Source organism: Xyrauchen texanus, chromosome 37 (assembly GCF_025860055.1).
Source record: "Xyrauchen texanus isolate HMW12.3.18 chromosome 37, RBS_HiC_50CHRs, whole genome shotgun sequence".
NCBI classification, from domain to species: Eukaryota; Metazoa; Chordata; class Actinopteri; order Cypriniformes; family Catostomidae; genus Xyrauchen; species Xyrauchen texanus.
This window is the reverse complement of record NC_068312.1, coordinates 30,026,741-30,043,244: the sequence shown is the minus strand read 5'-3', so window position 1 is coordinate 30,043,244 and position 16,504 is coordinate 30,026,741. Positions and strand designations below refer to the sequence as shown.

General features: G+C 40.2%; 1 pseudogene; it reads right to left on the bottom strand.

Moving 5' to 3' along the window:
• Positions 1–4,014, bottom strand: part of LOC127630588 (cytosolic carboxypeptidase 6-like) — a 423,742-nt pseudogene extending 419,728 nt beyond the window's left edge.
• Between the last annotated feature and the right edge of the window lie 12,490 nt (positions 4,015–16,504).

The following is a 16,504-nucleotide window of genomic DNA, read 5'->3' as shown; positions in this document are numbered from 1 at the left end:
TCGCTTCACTCAACACAACTTCGAAGTGAGCGACAGACGGGGAACATCTAGGTTACAGTTGTAACCTCCGTTCCCTGATGGAGGGAATGAGACATTGTGTCCCCCTGGCCACGATGCTGAACCGAGCCACTGCAATGGCCGAACCTCCTTCTCGGCTCCTCAGTGCAAAACTTGAATGAACAGAGGCATGATTCCCTCCCTTTATACCCGTATGTCCAGAGGAGAGACATGCAAATTCTGCCAAATTCTCATTGGCCTTTTCTCAAGTTCAAAGGTAACCAAGGCCTTCAAAAAAGTCCCTCCATTAGGGAACAGAGGTTACAACAGTAACCTAGATATTATTTCCTCAAAGTGTAAACTCAGTGGAACTCCAGCACTTTCAACATTGCCCTGTTTGTTTGAGCGGTCAAACATGTCAGCTTCTGGCTCAACCAATGCCATGAGTTTAGGGCAGGACAGTCTGATCTGTTTGTAAGAACAGTTTGGATGACAGGAGGAGTGTTTGGATAACCTGTCTGAAAGCAGTGATTATTTTTATAGTTTCATTTGTTGTTGATATTGGCCCAGAAATTACACAAAGCAGCTATTCAGTCTAAAATTGGCCCTATTTGCTTTCTTAATAGATATATATTTTCTTATTGTGAATGATTAAATGGTGCACATTAATCCAAAGAAAAAAATATGTTTGGCTTTCATTCACAGTATAAATGAAAACATGAATGAAAAAAATCTGATTACCTGTAGCACAATGCTGAATCACAGTGTGGTGATTTTCAGTAAAAAAACATTTTTGAGATTGCTTACTTGTAATAAAAAAAATTATAATAATAAACCCTTTTATTATTACATTATTGTTATAAGTATTATGGATATTACATTTTCTATACAACAGTAATATTTTTCTATTGTAATGTCTTTGATTTCACGCATCCAGTTAAATAGAGCTTTTATTTTGGAGGAACTTTTATTTTGGCGGACCTTTGACAGACCTACCTCCTGTGTGGTCGTTTTAATAAGGTCCACATTCTAAATAAAATGCTGAAATACTCGTGAGCTGAGACCTTGGAGCAGCACCGGAGGAGTTTGTGTGAGTGTTCACAGCCACTCAGAAACTGATGAAATTCTTCTGTGGTTTAATTATCACAATTGGCCATATCAAGTTTGAATTTGATTAACCTATTGATATGCAATTCTCCCGCACTCGGTGGTGATGTCACTCTGCTTACATTTAATATATAATTTACCATCTATAAATGTAATTAATGTTAAAAAATTATACATCTTTTCAAATGTCTAAGGGTTCAACATTGATATTCGATCTCTGTTTCACGATAGCAATGCTCCAGAAACAGCAATTTAGTTATTTGTGCCAGGAGTACAAATGAAAACATGCAATATCAAAACGGGACTTCATACCTTTGTTAGCCAGATTTGTCAGTTCACCACACTTGGGCCAATTGTCCATGACAAACATCAAATAGCACTTTGTGTCCATAAAATTGATAAATCCGAGAAATATTGATATATTCTCAATTGTTTACATGAGATCTCGCCTGAAAAAATTACCCTTCATCATCGTTCTTCAACAACCTATGCAATATGAGCAGCATTCATGTTGTAAAATTTTATATTATCTCATATATTAGTCTCATAAACAAAATGAGCCTGTCTCCAACATCTATTTTTAAAAATGCTGCGTAGTTTTATTCATAATTTCCAAGCAGTGCAGTCAGATTGTGTCGTCTTGAAAGGTCGGAGCCTTAATTTTACTCACTTCCAGCTATTTTACAGAGAACAAAAGCTTACAGGAACCTAATTTTTTCCTAGATCATCTTCAAATTTGAAACATAATTTCTTTAGCCTTGTGGCTTTGAGAATATTGTATTTCTGGGTTGTCTTGGCACTTTTATTATAGTTTTTTTAGATTATAAATACATGTTCAGCACAATAATATTTCCATTACTATAAACTTCAGCTTCTCTAACTTTAAAAAAATAACAACATATATTAATTCTGAAACTTGGTAAATAAAGCCCAAAGTGTCTTCTTTCAAAATATACTACAACTGTGTCCATAGTCCAAAGGGTCCAGTAAATAAAACCATTTAAGTTCAGGTATGTCATTTTCATGGTTTGTGCTCAAAAAGGGGGTGCGTATCAACAGGTTAATTGTCAAATTGTCATTGATTTAATTTAAAAGATTTTACATGTTGTAAAATTTTGCTAATAGCGCCATAGTATAGAATGGTACAGAAATGAGCAACAAGATTATATTGCACCGTTTAATATATTTCGTTATTGTAAAATGTCATTAGTACTGTGGTACAGTATACCATACTGTAGTGCAAACTAGGGGCGAGGGAAAAATAGATTAATAAAGGCATACAAGTTTGGGACACCATGAGGGTGAGTACTGTAAATGATGACAGAATTTCATTTTTGGGAGAACGATTCCTTTAACATCTTAAAGAAAACAAACAAACAACTTTCTAAATCAGATATTTGAGCCTGTATATATCTATCATTCAGTAGATCAGTATCATGGCTTCAGTATCGGGAAAAGTAAGTACTGTTACTGATTAAGAGATTAAACAGTCATCTGCAAGGCAAGCGTTAAACTGACAAACATTCAGACCACTCACCACTCTCATAGCAGGCGTCGAAGATGAGATGTCCTTTCCTTGGCGGTCCAGTATATCCTGGAGGGGTGACAATCAGTTTGTTCATATTCCCCACCAAAGCATCCTCTCCGCCTGCTTCATTATCTGCCACACAGAATTGAGATTTCCATATAATCAGCTTGTCTATACATACATACAGCTTGATTACCCTTCAGTTTCTAATCTCTAAACAAATTGCCATTTAAAACACCAAGGCAATTAACATTTCAGCAAGGACCATTGTAGAGCTGACTTAAAAAATACTTGGCAACAGCAATGTTTTAGCAATAACAATTTGGAATCTAAAAAAGGTTTTGGTCTTAGAGATCCATTTTGTTTGTGGGTACATGTCTGTGTACAGTTTGCCAGAGTGCCAGTCAGATAGAATCAATGCCAACACTGAATTTATTTCTCAAGCCTGAAACCAACACAAGGTGAAGTATGGCAACAGAAACAAAACCTCTAGCAATAAAAAATCATAGTAGTAGTAGTGAACACTGGTAAAATACAATAAAAACGAATGTTTCTAGAATTGCAGCCATGAACCTAACACAGACACCTTTATGTTAAATATGTATGTATATTGACATATTAGAGAGGTTGTCTTTTCATATTGTGCTGCCACATTTTACCATGCATCATGCATGATAACAAACACTTTCAACAAACACTTAAAGGGTGGTTCTTCTGTTTATTTTAGCCTTCTTTTAATTTTTGAAGCTTGTTTTTATCATCATCATCAATGTCGTTGTTATTATTATTATTCCTAGAATTATCATTAAGCTGAGAATTCAAGAACATTCTTTGCTAAACGTCTGTCTGGCAATACTGCTAATAACCTAGGTTTGTTTAAAGACTAGTACAGGTCTAATAAAACCAGTAAATGTTTAGTAATGCTAGTAAGGACTAGTCGAACAGGTAAAGATCTAGTAAAGTGTGAAAACTATACTGTACATCACCCACTGCATCTGGAAACGTCCACCTTAACAAGGCTGGGCCACAAACACGTGGTCTTTCGTTTCATTATGCAGCTGTAAATGCATATTTATCGCAATAAAAGCCGCTTTGAGATGTTATGACACTATATATGCTGGACAACATCGCAGAAATGCGGTTTATTCAAGACATTGGCTAACGTTAGCAAACGGTCACTGTTTTTACGAAAACGAAGCCCTAAAATCATTCACCGAAAGGATAAAACAGCTCGCTTTTCATGCACTGACAGCTTAAAGTATGTGTCCGTGAAAACAAAACGGTAACACGACTCCGTGTGAATATTTTTTATTTTACACACCAGTATCGAGATGTTCTCTGCTGATCTCCCCCATATTTCGTTACCACCGCCTCACTCAGCCTAGCGACGCTGAAGGAGCGTTGTCAAGGCAACGGCGCTTCACCGCGCGAGAGGAAGAATTTGACGTCACTAGCAGGTGTGAGCGCGGGAAGAGCTCACAGCACCCCCAGCTACGCGGGTGTCTCTCCACATCAAGCAAAGATATGTTGTGTATTCACACCTTGGCGTGTGAAGTGTTGAAATGGAAAGGGAATTTCAGCAGCAGTTTTTATAGATAGTAAGTAGCGCCTTGAAATGCAATGTAAAATTATAGAGTTTAGATAAAATGCATAAAGCAAGCACTCAACATGTAGGCTTTAAATAAACCCTCAAATGAAAAAAACATCATCTACAGCTACCTTAAAAATGTTGTTCAGACCCATACTGTATGACTTTCTATAGAACACAAATGTTGTTAAGAAATATGTTTGGGAAATGACAGCCTCCATCAAGATTCACATATTCATTCATTGCATCTTTTTTCAATATAATGAAAGTAAATGTGACTGAGATTGTCATTCTGTCAAACACACCTTTTATTTTTGGTGAACCACCCTTTTAACGTAGCTTGAGGTAATATTTCCATATTTCAGAATCAGAATAGTTTTATTGGCCAGGTAAGCTTTCACTTACAAGGACTTTGACTTGTCATTTGCTAATGGTGTACATACATAGGATACAGTTTAAATATACTTTATTTTTCATGTTAGGGTTAATTTACAGAAAAGTCTAAATGTTGAGTGCTTGCCTACTTATGCATGTTATCCAGACTCTATCCCTTTAACTAACCCTTTAACTATCCCTTTAAACCTGGTATATACTTAACCTTTCTTACATTGTGAGGACAAAGATGGAGCAGCATGCAAAAATTTCGGTCATCAACAGTTCCTTCAAGTGTCTCATTTTTAAAAATGCAACTGACTGGCTCTCTCAATATAGATTAAGTGTATGGATTCAGGGACAATTGGAGCATAGCCTGTGCCATCAACCACAATCAAGTCCGTCCTCATTCATTTCCCATTAATAATGCAGCTTTCTAATTAGCTTGCAAATGATCAACCATATGACTTGCCTTTTAGGAGTGCACAGGAATAGAGACCATCAGATGCTAATTTTAAGGTTATGAGCAAAGAAGAAGTCTCAGAAGCAGATGAAGAGAATTAGGATTGTCTTTAATAAGGCAATGATATTTCCTCGTGATCATATTTGATGGCAAACTAAAACAAGCAGGGGCACCCAGGTTAGTTTGACTGTTTTTATATAATGAGGAATAGTGCTGCATGGTACACCCTTCAAAGCGAAAATTGAAAAGCTGTCCTTTATGGTATGTAATTTCCTTATATCTCCAATTATCTGGCTCCATGCCTCCCTGTTTATTTATTGAGACTGTCAATTCCTATTATGAATTGGCCGACAAAAATACAGATCATTCAAAACGATCTCTTCCTTGCTTTTTTGTGTCCGCAGACATCTGCACATGTTCCAGGGTGCATGCAATGTACCTGTGTATGCCAAGACCTGTGTATGCATAGATCTGCGAACAAATAGCAGGAAATAAAATTGTAAGGGGAAACAGAATCTCAGCAGATATTCATATGACAATTATGATGTGCCTGCAAAAGCAGAATTTCTTTTCTGCACACTGGTCCTGTCACGCGGTCTGACATGTGAACAGATGATTTAATGAATCCATCAATCAAAATACAAAATCAAAGTACAGTCCACTTCTTGATCCTCCAATTTTTTAATTGGTTCCCATGGGTCGCAGTGTTGTTATATATCAGAATAAGTTTTACCCCACCATTGTAACCAACTCCACTGCTAACAATCATGAGAGACCAGTGTGTGACACCAAAGAGTACAATGGCAAAACTGGATTAAAGCTTGTGTGTGTGTGTGTGTGTGTGTGTGTGTGTGTGTGTGTGTGTGTGTAGCGTGTATTTATCACTTTGTGGGGACCAAATGTCCCCATAAGGATAGTAAAACCCGAAATTTTTGACCTTGTGGGGACATTTTGTCGGTCCCCATGAGGAAAACAGCTTATAAATCATACTAAATTATGTTTTTTGAAAATGTAAAAATGCAGAAAGTTTTCTGTGAGGGTTAGGTTTAGGGGTAGGGTTAGGTTTAGGGGATAGAATATAAAGTTTGTACAGTATAAAAACCATTACGTCTATGGAAAGTCCCCATAAAACATGGAAACACAACATGTGTGTGTGTGTGTGTGTGTGTGTGTGTGTGTGTGTGTGGCGTGTGTGCGTGTGTGCACATGTGTTTCTTCTATCCCATTTTAATATGCAGAGACAGTTAAAAGTAAACCATATGTAGGTTGATTTCCTGGAAAAGTGTAACAACTGTGGTTTTGTGGCATTATAAACAATGTTGGTTTGAGCATCCTGACATAGCAACATTAGTTCAACCAATAAACTTTTTTTTTTTTTAACCAAAATATACAGCAGATGAGATTTTGGGAAACCTGTTAGAAAAGCATTATTTTTGCATTTCTGTGTAGTGACGCTAGTTAGAAATTACACATTTCAGCTCTAAATATAAAAGATGAAACTTTCTTTTTGGTCTGGAGGCATTTGAAGCATTTGCTGTTAAAAGAGTTACCTTGCGTGTTTGTGTGGGGGTGTGCGTCTCTCTGTCCAATGGCACCTACATGTTTTTGGTGGCGTACAGGGAAACCCTTTTTAGATGGACCATGTTGGGACTCCACACATGAATCCCTAGCAGTGAATGGCAGGTCATCTGCATGGAGTGGACAGCACACAGGAGAAGAGACAGGCTCTGAACAGGCTTTATGAAGACACATAGAGACACTATGGAGACAGCAATCAGAATGCTCCTGGGACCTCAGCGGACAGAAGAGGGGAATGAGAGGCAGCTGACTCTGGAATCAAGCCGTAAACTCCATGATTCAAGTGACAGCCCTTCCCATTGCATGCACACGCACACAAGCACGTATACACAGTCTCCTCAGTGATTTTTAAAGAGCTCTGTTGAATATGATAAAATCTGAAATGGGCTACTGCACTTGAGAAATGGAAAATTCTGCAACATCGTGAACATAATTACAGTGAGAGTGAGAAAACGACTGTTTACATGATCCCTTAGCATGCAGCACACTGGGTGGATCTCTTAACTGAATAAAATGTGCCTGTAATAATATTATTTTAAATGGATTTTGCATTAAAAGTTACAATGTAGACATTGTGGGGGTACAAACAGTTGTATAATAGCATAAGTCAAATGTTATACAGTTTAAAAAAAGGATTAGACTGTACCTTTAATATAATGCACTCACACATACACATATACCTCTATAGTGTACAAATTATAGCTCTATCATCTATCTATCTCTCTCTCTATCTATCTATCTCTTTATTTCCCTTTTTCCTGTTGGCTTTAGTCCACCTCAACGGATGGGTCGGTGTCAATAGGTTGCTGTTAATTAGACACACGCCTCTCATGGGCCAGAAGACCAGATCTTACTGTACTAACGGTATATGCAGTTTAAAAAAGTAGGAGGAAAAAACGAATCAGCTTATTTTGCTAGTCATACCCACTTTTAGCTAACATCCACTTTAGCAGATTGAAATTGACTTATTCTTGCCTGCTTTGTTATTTTGAGAGACAAACATAAATGCTTTTGTGGTTTGTATTGTATTTTGTGACCATTGGCATATGAAGCTGATGATTATGCTAGCATACTATTAACAGCAAAGCCTCTGTGTGTCAGGGTAGAGACCAGGAGATCGGAGGTAAGTGATTCAAATATAGTTTTACTCAAGCATAGAAGGTGAAAGGTAAGTATCAGGTGACTTTTCAGGTGCTGGTTTAGTGAAGATAGTTCGTTGCACGGAGAACAACTGGAAATCCAAATGACTTGGATCGTAGAACATTCACTCTGTATCAGTTCGTTAACGCCTTCTCTTTTCTAGGAGCAATCGGGCCGGTTTGATCAGATCTCAGACAAGGGTTCAGGAATCGGATAAGTGATCTGGAGATGGCAGAACAACAGTGCATAGGGTTAGTATGAATCAGGTAAGAAAACGGAATACTCAGGTTTTCAGGATCGACGGAGATATCAGGACACAGGGAGAAGTGGTCTGTTCCTGTTGGAGGCTTGACAAAGACTGGATACAAGGTGAGTGTTTTTATAAGTTGGCTGATGAGGTGATAAGTGATGACCAGGTGTTTGTGATTTAGAATTCTGGGGAGAGTGATCTTTGAGTGGTGGACTGCAATGAACTTGACTGATCTCTGACATTACCCCCCCCTCCAGAGTCCGCGCCAGCGGACCTAGTACCTTGACGTCGTGGGGGTCTACCTCGGGGTCGCAGAGCAGGCCTTTCAGGATGAAGTTCGTGGAATTCTGTGAGTAACATGGGGTCGAGGATGTCCCTTCGAGGTACCCAACACCTCTCTTCTGGGCCATAGTCTTCCCAGTCTACCAGATATTCGAGTAGACCCCTACGACGTCGGGAGTCCAGGATTTCTCTAACAGTATAGATGGGGTCGGCTTCAATGGGAGGTACTGGGGGGTTGTCATCGTGCACTAGGTCTGTGGAGGGAACAGGAACAAGTGGATGATGGGGTTTCAAGAGTGAGACGTGGAATGAGGTGTGGATGCGATATTGGGCTGGTAAACGGAGCTTGTAGGTGACTGGGTTAAGTTGTCTTACAACGGGGAATGGACCAATGTATCTCGGACTTAGTTTACGACAAGGGAGTCTTAGACGGATGGCCCTGGTCGAAAGCTAGACCAGTTGCCCAGGCTGATATTCGGGAGTGTTACTGTGGTGAATGTCTGCGAAGTGTTGTTGACGGTTCAAGGCTTGTTGGAGATGATGATGAGTTTGGTTCCATACCCTCTCACTGTTTTGGAACCAAGTGTTAACTGCGGGGACTTCAGATGACTCACCGGACCATGGAAACAATGGTGGTTGATAACCCAGTACACATTGAAATGGTGTTAGATTCGTGGAGGTTTGTCGAAGGGAGTTTTGAGCATACTCTGCCCATACGAGATATCGGCTCCAGAGATGTTGATTCGAATGGCAGAAAGTACGAAGGAAACGACTGACATCTTGTATTTTTCAGCTCCGCTTGACCATTTGCTTGTGGGTGGTACCCTGATGTTAAACTCACTGTAACATTCATTAGTGCAAAGAAGGCTCGCCACACCTTGGAGATAAATTGTGGCCCTCTGTCTGACACAATATCCTCCGGGATGCCAAAATTCGGAAGACGTGTTCCAACAATAGCTCTGCAGTCCCGAAGGCTGTGGGTAAGTTCTTGAGGGAATTAATTTGCAGGCTTTGGAAAAACGATCAATAGTTACCAGGATACATGTATTCTCGTCTGAGGGAGGAAGGTCAGTGACGAAGTCGACTCCAATGTGTGACCAATGTCGTTGCGGGACTGGCAGAGGCATGAGTTTTCCAGTGGGTAAGTGACGAGGGTTCTTGTTCATGGCACAGAGAATGCATCCTTGGATGAAAGTCTTGATATCCTGTAACATGTTGGACCACCAGTATCGAGTTTGAAGAGTGGAATAGGTCTTATTAACTCCAGGATGACCTGTGCCGTCAGACGAGTGTGCGGAGGAGATTAGAGAGGTACGAAATTCTTCGGGTACGTATATCTTTCCGATAGGACATTCTGGAGGACTGGGTTGGTGTTGAGACATTTCAAGCAGTTGTTCATTTAGGTCCCACTGAATGGGATTGACAAACATTTTTTCGGGGAGTATATTCTCAGGTTCTTCATGGGAAATTTCGGGGGCATGGAGACGGGACAAGGCGTCTGCTCGGACGTTCTTCGAACCCTGACGATAGGAGATCTGGAAATGGAAGCGAGTAAAGAAGAGTGCCCATCTGGCCTGGCATGGGTTAAGTCTCCTTGCCTCTTTCAAGTACTGCAGATTCTTGTGGTCTGTGAGAACTAGGAATGGATGTTTGGCTCCTTCTAGCCAGTGTCTCCACTCTTCTAGCGCAAGTTTAACGGCCAGGAGTTCTCGATTACCAATATCATAGTTCACTTCTGCAGGAGATAGCTTGTGGGAGAAGAATGCACAGGGCATGGGTTTAGGTGAGGAAGCAGAGTCTTGTGACAACACCGCTCCTACTCCTGTTGTAGAAGCATCTACTTCCACAATGAACATCTTTTCAAGGTTCGGGTGTTGGAGTAAGGGGGCTGTGGTGAATGCGGTTTTGAGAGATTGAAAGGCATGTTCAGCCTCAGTGGTCCAGAGCAGTGTTTTCGGTTTTCCTTTGAGTAGAGAGGTCAGAGGAGCTGTAAGCAGGCTGTATTGATAAATAAATCTTCGATAGAAATTCGCAAATCCAAGAAATCATTGTAACTCTTTGACAGACTGTGGAGTGGTCCAGGAAGTAATGGCTTTGGTTTTATGATCATCCATCTCTACTCCTCTTTCACTGAGGTGGTAACCAAGAAATTCAACTGAGGTTTGATGGAAGGAGCACTTCTCTGCTTTCAGGAACAGGGAGAATTCACGTAGCCGTTGGAGTACCTGAGAGACATGTTGCTGATGCTCCACCAAGTTTCTGGAGTAGATTAGGATATCGACTATGTAGATAATGACAAATTGATTCAGGTAGTCTCGGAAAACTTCATCCATGAAACTTTGGAAAACTGAAGGGGCGTTGACCAGACCATACGGCATGACGAGATATTCGTAGTGTCCTGCTGGGGTGATGAATGCAGTCTTCCACTCGTCGCCCTTTCGGATTCGAATGAGATTGTATGCACTTCTCAAATCCAGCTTGGTGAATATCTTGGCTTCTCGAAGTTGTTCAAGTGAAGAGGGAACCAATGGGAGTAGGTAACTGAACTTGACGGTTATCTTGTTTAAAGCTCTATAATCTATACACGGACGTAAACCTCCATCTTTCTTAGGGACAAAGAAGAAACTGGTGGCAGCAGGTGAAGTAGAGGCCCGAATATAGCCTTGTTTTAATGCTTCTTCAATATACTGTTTCATGGCTTCTTGCTCAGGAATAGCCAGAGAGTAGATTCGAGAGACTGCATGGATGGCGTATGGCTTGGAGGTGGCGGATTGTTGAAGTTGGAGTTTCTGACAGAGCTGCCCGGAGATGAAGTCTCCTGCTGATCCAGAATCCACAATGGCTGTAGCAGAGACATGGAAACGTGTAGATTTCAGAATCACAGATATCGTTAACGGAGCTGATACAGAGGCGGACGTGCAAACAGAACTCACAAGCATTCTAGGAGGTCGTGTAGGGCATGAACGAAGAAAATAGTTATCCACCTGCATCTTCTCGACAGTGACTTCGGAGGGTCGTTTATCGGGGTACTGAGGTGGTGAAAAGGTGGGTTGCTGGGCTTCGCGATAGCAGCTTTGAGATCTTTGGTGCACACGGAGAGCTTGCTGTATGAATTTCTCAACCCCCAGGCTATCATCATAAATCGCAAGTTGAAGGCGGAGTGCAGGATTCAAACCACGTCGGTAGATGGAAATGAGCGCTTTTTCGTTCCACCGACTGGCGGCGGCTAGAGTGCGGAATTCCAGTGAATATTCAGCAACTGACTTCTTGCCTTGGTGTAATTGCAATAGCTTGTCACTGATGGATGAATCATCTACTGGACGCCCAAAAACTTCTTTGAAATGGTTTATAAATTCTTGTACAGAGGAAGTAACGGTAGATTCCTGCAGCCACAAAGTTTCAGCCCATCTTAATGCAGCTCCTGATAACTGTTGAATAATAAAAGCAACCCTCGACTTTTCAGTGGGGTATAACTGGATTTGTTGTTCTAGAGCGAGCGAACACTGTAACAGGAAACCGTTGCAATCCTCCGCCCGGCCGGAGAATGCCACTGGACGGGAAGTTGGATTGGCGAAGCAAACCAGAGAAGGAGCGGGGTTTACGGAAGTGCTGGAAGCTGGCTGACTGGGATTAACAGCGGCGGCTGTCGGTTGTGCAGGGTTATCAATATTACAAACAGATTCCATCGGCTGTTCTTCTTCCCTTTTTTCGGCCAAGCCTTCTGTCAGGGTAGAGACCAGGAGATCGGAGGTAAGTGATTCAAATATAGTTTTATTCAAGTATAGAAGGTGAAAGGTAAGTATCAGGTGACTTTTCAGGTGCTGGTTTAGTGAAGATAGTTCGTTGCACGGAGAACAACTGGAAATCCAAATGACTTGGATCGTAGAACATTCACTCTGTATCAGTTCGTTAACTCCTTCTCTTTTCTAGGAGCAATCGGGCCGGTTTGATCAGATCTCAGACAAGGGTTCAGGAATCGGATGAGTGATCTGGAGATGGCAGAACAACAGTGCATAGGGTTAGTATGAATCAGGTAAGAAAACGGAATACTCAGGTTTTCAGGATCGACGGAGATATCAGGACTCAGGGAGAAGTGGTCTGTTCCTGTTGGAGGCTTGACAAAGACTGGATACAAGGTGAGTGTTTTTATGAGTTGGCTAATGAGGTGATAAGTGATGACCAGGTGTTTGTGATTTAGAATTCTGGGGAGAGTGATCTTTGAGTGGTGGACTGCAATGAACTTGACTGATCTCTGACACTGTGCTTTGGACATTGTTATATTTAATCTAATTGTTTTCTTTCCTGGTATAAACCAAACCAACAAAATGAAATAAGATCTCAAGAGAGATTTCATAATTGAAACTAAAAATTTTAAATGACATTTTAAATGTTAATCTCATGAAGGTCTGATCAGTATGCATATTGAATACTATATGATACTTTAATGGTAAAATTACCGGACACTGGCTGATGAGCGTCTATGACTAGAATAAATCAATAAATAACAGTGACCTCATAATTGGTCATACTTTTTGTTAAGTTTTTCCATATAAAATAATTATAAAGGAAAAGTCTCAAATCTAAAGCAAAGAATTTGAGTCACTAAAAGTCCCTGTTATCTCATGCTATTCTCACATAGAATTAAAGGGTTTGGTTGTTGGCGTTTAATTATTGAGAGGACGGGTTATCAATGCTCAGTTCCTGCTGCTAAGTGGGAGTCATTTTACAAGTTCCCATTTAAAGGTTAAGTATACGTTTTGAGACTACATCTGATGAATCATAATTATTTTATATGGTGCATCTAAAAAAAAAAAATAATATCGTGGAAAATTTCGTTTTTTTCTGTAATTTAATTCAAAAAGTGGAACTTTTATATATACTAGATTCATTACACATCAAGTGAAATATTTCAAGACTTTTATTTTTTGTTTTAATCTTGATGATTATGGCTCACAGCTCATGAAAATCAAAAATCCAGAATCTCAAAATATTAGAATAAAGTATTTATAATACAGAAATGTCGACCTTCTGAAAAGTATGTTCATTTATGCACTCAATACTTGGTCAGGCTCCTTTTGCACAAATTACTGCAAATAATTATTGCTCAGTGATCCAAAGTCCTCTTTTCAAATGAATTAATTTTGCATTTAATTTGGAAATTGGAAATAATTTGGTCCCAGAGTCTGGAGGAAGAGTGGCGATGCACAGAAAGAAAGTTGCTTGAAGTCCAGTGTGAAGTTTCCACATTCAGTGATGATTTGGGGTGCCATGTCATATGCTGTTGTTGATCCACTGTGTTTTCTCAAGTCGAGAGTCAATGCAGCCATCTATCAGGAGATTTAAGAGCACTTCATGCTTCCATCTGCTGACAAGCTTTATGGAGATGCAGATTTCCTTTTCCAGCAGGACTTGGTACATGCCCACAGTGTCAAAATTACTTGTAACTGGTTTGCTTACCATGGTATTACTGTGCTTGATTGGCCAGCCACTCGCCTGACCTGAACCCTATAGAGAACCTTTGGGGTATTGTCAAGAGGAAAATGAGAGACACCAGACCCAACAATACAGCTGAGCTGAAGGCCACTATCAAAGCAACATGGGCTTCCATAACATCTCAGCAGTGCCACAGGGTGATAGCCTCCATGCCACGCCGCATTGATGCAGTAATTTGTGCAAAAGGAGACCCGACCAAGTATTGAGTGCATAAATTAACATACTTTTCAGAAGGTTGGCATTTCTGTATAATTATCAAGATTAAAACAAATGGATTGAAATATTTCACTTGATGTGTAATGAATCTAGAATATATAATAAGTTCCACTTTTTGAATTAAATTATGAAAAAGAAAAAACTTCTCCATCCATTATTGGAGATGCACCTGTACATAAAAAATAATAATAATCCAACCATCAAAAAGTTGTCCATGCAGTTTGTTAAACAGGCTTTATGCCGATTCAGTGCATCCACATACATACAGTGTGCCTAAAATGTATTTGGACAATTAAGCCACACTTAAAAATCTATGAATAACATTGTATTAGATATTCAAAGCATTAGACAATATATCAAACCAAACTGAAACTGCCAATACATGATGACCTTTTCTCAGAACTATAACTTAACTTTTTTTCATGTTAAACATTACTTTTAATAAACTGATCTCAAGGTAACTTTACAGTAAATAGATGTATGAAGTCAGTGCCCCACAGAGTAACAACAGGTTCATTACATATGAACACATTCAACTAAATTTGTTTCAGAAAGTGTCCAAATACTCATTGTCTTAATTTTGAAGCGTTTTTAAGCTTAAGTGTTCAAATCCCTTTCAGAGCCAGGTATTTCTAGCAATGTAAAGCAGTGAATCAAAGCACCATGCAAACTATTAGACAAGTCTCATGATCTGATGTCATTTCTGAGGAAGAGACATGTCAGTTTCCCAAATATTCTCTGGGAACCATTCAGTGAAATCTCAGCAGGGGTTTTCTCAGGCGAGGTGCCACTGGTCAAAATTGTGTTAATGATATTGGTCTATAAATCAGCCCTCTTCTACTCCATACATCAAACACGGCTGTCGTGAGATGATGGAGGAGAGGGAGGAAGTGAAAGAGAGGAGAGAATGGAGGTGAGAGCGGGTGCCAAGCTGATCATGTGTTCTCCGCAAGCAGCAGGAGGAGAGTCGTGAAGCCAAACAAGGAGGAAAAGATGAGCCAGGGAAGGCAGATGTGCCTGTGTCAAGTCTGTTATGAACAGTATTCCCACCCTGTGGTAACACTGTGAACTGTAGCTGCAGGAGAGCGTGATCGAGAAAGATAGAAAGAGTGGAGGGTGGGGTGGGGTGGGGGTAGAGAGAGAGAAAGAGAGAGTGAGGAAGGGAGGGAGCAAGGAAGAGGAGAGAAAGGGTGAGGGATGGAGAAAGAGAGAGAGAGGAGTTTAAACTAAGAGCTATGTTTTGGGACGGACTAATCTGCTAGAGAGCAGTGTGAGGATCGGAACGCATTGTGTGAGCGAGTGTGTGGAGGACAGATAAGGGAAGAAGCCCAGCAGACCGACTGCTTGTTTTAATGTGCTGACTCTGGGGAGCTAAAAAATATATATATATATATTGACTCTTCAGTCGTGTGCCGTGAGCCAGGGCACAAGCGCCACATTTAACAAAGGTGCACCAGAAAGCAGGGCTAAGGAGAGGAGCAAATACATCCAACCAGACAGCACATTTAGAGGATTTCTCTTTCCTTTCTTCTTTTTTTTTAATCTGTTCATTTTTATTTTTTATTTTTTTTCTTCGGGACTGACTCCCATTTCCTGTAGAAAAAAGGAGCCATAGAGTCACAGAGCAAATACAATAAAACGACCGGGGTGACAAGAAACAAAACAACGCCAACAAGATGTTTGAAATCAGCCGAACACTGAACGCTGCTTTGTTAAGCAATGAGGTAAAGGAATTGGATTTTTCTTGTTATGTCACCTCACTTCTCTAAGTGTGTGTTCATTATTCCGTTGTGCATAATGTTTCCGTGTGTCTTATCAATGTGCCCATGCTTCTAAATATGGCAGATGTCACAGGTTTTAAATGAATGCGCAGGGATTGGCCGTTCAGGTCCAGTTAAACGCTGCTAGCTGAAGGCAGTACCTCGTTGCTCTCCGGGCGTGCTGTAATGGATGAGAGACTAGACATGTTCTCTCTCCCTCTCCCACGCACAATCATTTCATTTTCTCATTTACTCAAAGCAAGAGAGCTCTAACTGCTGAGCTTGCTTGATGACTTGCCCATCTGGGGCTTACACTGACTGCGTGTGTTTGTATGTGTGTGTGTGTGTGTGGGCAGGTTTGGGTGGTTTAGGAGGAAATTTTTTTAGGTTACAAACTGGTAATTACAAGCATATTATGCTATAATTGTGGATATGAGGACATTTCTAGTTTTCAAATCGCTTAAAAACATACTAAAGTTTTTTGAAAATGTAAAAATTTAGAAAGTTTTTTTGAGGGTTAGGTTTAGTGGTAGGGTTAGAGGATATAATCTGTAGTTCATACAGTATAAAAATCATTATGTCTATGGAGAGTCCTCATAAGGATAGCCACACCAACGCACATGTGTGTTTTGTGGTTTACGAGGACATTATTTTAGGTTACAAACTGGTAATTACAAGGGAATGCTTTATATGTGGTTTTGAGGACATTTCTAGAGTCCCCATATTTCAA